The sequence below is a fragment of the Lepidochelys olivacea genome (genome assembly GCF_965140295.1).
Source record: "Lepidochelys olivacea isolate rLepOli2 genome assembly, chromosome: 14".
Classification (NCBI taxonomy): Eukaryota; Metazoa; Chordata; order Testudines; family Cheloniidae; genus Lepidochelys; species Lepidochelys olivacea.
In genome coordinates this window covers 36,739,520-36,742,511 of record NC_140424.1, presented here as the reverse complement: position 1 = coordinate 36,742,511, position 2,992 = coordinate 36,739,520, and the positions used below count along the sequence as shown (strand labels likewise).

The 2,992-nt window shown below is 39.8% G+C and overlaps 1 pseudogene across 1 annotated transcript; it reads left to right on the top strand.

The window, feature by feature from the left end:
- Positions 1-508: 508 nt before the first annotated feature.
- Positions 509-1,704, top strand: LOC311530288 (olfactory receptor 287-like; annotated as a pseudogene). Its single transcript has one exon. The product of its transcript is annotated as an olfactory receptor 287-like (transcript).
- The last annotated feature ends 1,288 nt before the right edge of the window (positions 1,705-2,992 follow it).

Here is a 2,992-nt window from a genome sequence, read left to right as displayed (position 1 = left end):
CCTTGCACCCCACTTCCTGGGAAAGGTTTGGTAAAAATCCTCACCAATTTGCATAGGTGACCACAGACCCAAACCCTTGGATCTGAGAACAATGAAAAAGCATTCAGTTTTCTTACAAGAAGACTTTTAATAGAAATAGAAGTAAATAGAGGTAAAGGAATCACCCCTGTAAAATCAGGATGGTAGATACCTTACAGGGTAATTAGATTCAAAACATAGAGAATCCCTCTAGGCAAAACCTTAAGTTACAAAAAAGACACACAGACAGAAATAGTCATTCTATTCAGCACAATTCTTTTCTCAGCCATTTAAAGAAATCATAATCTAACACATACCTAGCTAGATTACTTACTAAAAGTTCTAAGACTCCATTCCTGGTCTATCCCCGGCAGAAACCAGCATATAGACAGACACACAGACCCTTTGTTTCTCTCCCTCCTCCCAGCTTTTGAAAGTATCTTGTCTCCTCATTGGTCATTTTGGTCAGGTGCCAGCGAGGTTACCTTTAGCTTCTTAACCCTTTACAGATGAGAGGATTTTTTCCTCTGGCCAGGAGGGATTTTAAAGGGGTTTACCCTTCCCTTTATATTTATGACACCTGCCTCTTTTAATTATCTGCTCTTTCTGTGCATCAAAATCATCTGCATCCCACAAAGCCACAGTTGTGTTTAATCAGTTTAATTTCATGTCTTCATTTGTTTTGGCAGGTAAAACAGCTGACCGCACTGGAAAAGGGCTATCACACCATTGTGAAGGAATTTATTCTCCTGGGATTCCCTGGGACCCAATATTTGCAGATCTCGCTCTTTGTGCTCTTCCTTGTCATGTACATCCTATCAGTCACAGGAAATGTGGCGATCATAGTCCTAGTGGCAACCAGCCGTCACCTTCGCACCCCAATGTACTTCCTTCTCTGCAATTTCTCCTTCCCGGAAGTATGGTAGACCACAATTTGTATCCCAAAGACGCTTGCCAACCTTGTGTCCCAAAGCAAATCCATCTTCTTTGTCAGCTGTGTCCTACGGATGTATTTTGTTTTCTCCCTAGGATGCACAGAGATTTTCTCTTGGCTGTCATGGCCTACGACTGCTATTTGGCTATATGCTATCCTTTGCTCTACAGCTCCATCCTGAACAGCACCTTGACTGCTCAGCTGGCTGTTGGCTCTTGGTTGTGTGGTTTCCTGCCTATTTCTGTCCTAGCATTTCTGATCACCAGGTTGTCCTTCTATGCCCTAGTGTCATCCATCACTTTTTTGGGGACATAGCACCGTGGATAGTTCTTTCCTGCACAGATACCTACCTTATTGATCCGGTGGCCTTTATCATCTCCTTCATCGTCATCCTGGGCTCCTGTGTCATAACCCTGCTCTCCTACATTTACATCATCTCCACTGTACTGACAATCCCATCAGATAAGGAATGGAGAAGGGCCTTTTTAACTTGCTCTTCCCATCTCACAGTTGTCATTATCTGGTACGGTTCAACCATTTTCTCACATGTCAACCCTTCCATGCAGAACTCACTGGAATTGACCAAAATAGTCACCGTCTTGAATACTATTGTCACACCCCTGTTGAACCCTTTCATCTACACACTGAGGAACCCAGAGGTAAAAGAAGCCCTGAGACATGTATTCAGGGAAGCGATGTTTTTCAAAATGAGTCTGAACATGGAAGATATACCAAAGCTGATAGGGTACTGAAAAAACAACAACAATCCCTGAGAGCCAGAAGTCTAAAGGTAATTAGATGCCTAACTCCAATGGAAATCAATGTGAGTTAGGTGACTAAATAACTTTAACAATCTGGTCCTTAGTGTCTCACATCCTTGAACATTTACAGCCAGATTGTTAAATGTATTTAGGTGCCTAATGGGATTTTCTATGAGTTTTAAGGGCCTAGATGCTTTTTAAAACCACACTTAGCAGCTAAATACCTTTCAAAATCCAGCCCTTATGCATTACTATCCTCTTACTTTGTATTTAATTTAAAATGAAACAAATTGCACATGTGCCAATCATTTATTTATATTAAAGCATGGCCTGTGGAAAGGATAGAGATATCGACAGGCTTGGCAGAATTAAATTTTTATTTTTTATAATTTTGACAGAGAATATCAAGGTTTATTTGTAAGCATTTTTTTAAAAAATATTGTCTATTTGTATTTTCACACTTGTGGGAAATTTCTGTGGCATGTCAGACAATAAGGTGGGTCAGAGAATAATTATTTAAAGACAATTGGTTTTTTGAAAAGTTTGCACTTTATAAGGATTAAAACTCAAATTGTCAACGTCACAAGACAAAATATACACAATATATTCCTAAATCAAACTCCAAGAAGTTCTGACGCAGCATGTTTCTTACTTTGCCTCTCTGTACATTTCTATTTGTATTGATGGAACCTTTTATTTTGGTCGGTTGACAGTCTGTATGGCGCAACTGGCATTTACCGACATTTACTGATAAAAATTTAACCCTTCCAAACCGAGGTAAGATAAACCCACAGGAACCTCAAATCAAGACCCCAGTGGATTTTGAAGAGGATTCAGAATAAAGTTCCGGTTCCAGTTCCAGACTGGGTAAAAACCCAGATGGGTATTTTTGTAGCCTTCTTTTTTTCTTTGTTTTTAGTACATGGGCATTCCAAAATTTTGGAAAGATTGATTTCACGAGGATTCCGCCGGTTTGGACTGAAAATATGTGAGAATAGCTTGCAAAATTTTGATGATGTCAAAACTGAATCCGGAATCTTAGTCCTGATTGACCTTTAAAATCAGATGCAAGTCATAATGTAATACCCTGGCTCAATACAAGAGATGTACTTGCCGTTGTTGGTTACTACAATAGCCTTCCACTTTGTCACATCTAGAGAAGTTAATTTTTTTCCCTCCAGTGCTAGAGGCCTGTGTTTTCTGTGCTGAAATTTCCCAGGTCATGGGGTGAATCCCCAATTTACAATAAGCCTAGATCTAATCAGGATTTGAATTCACC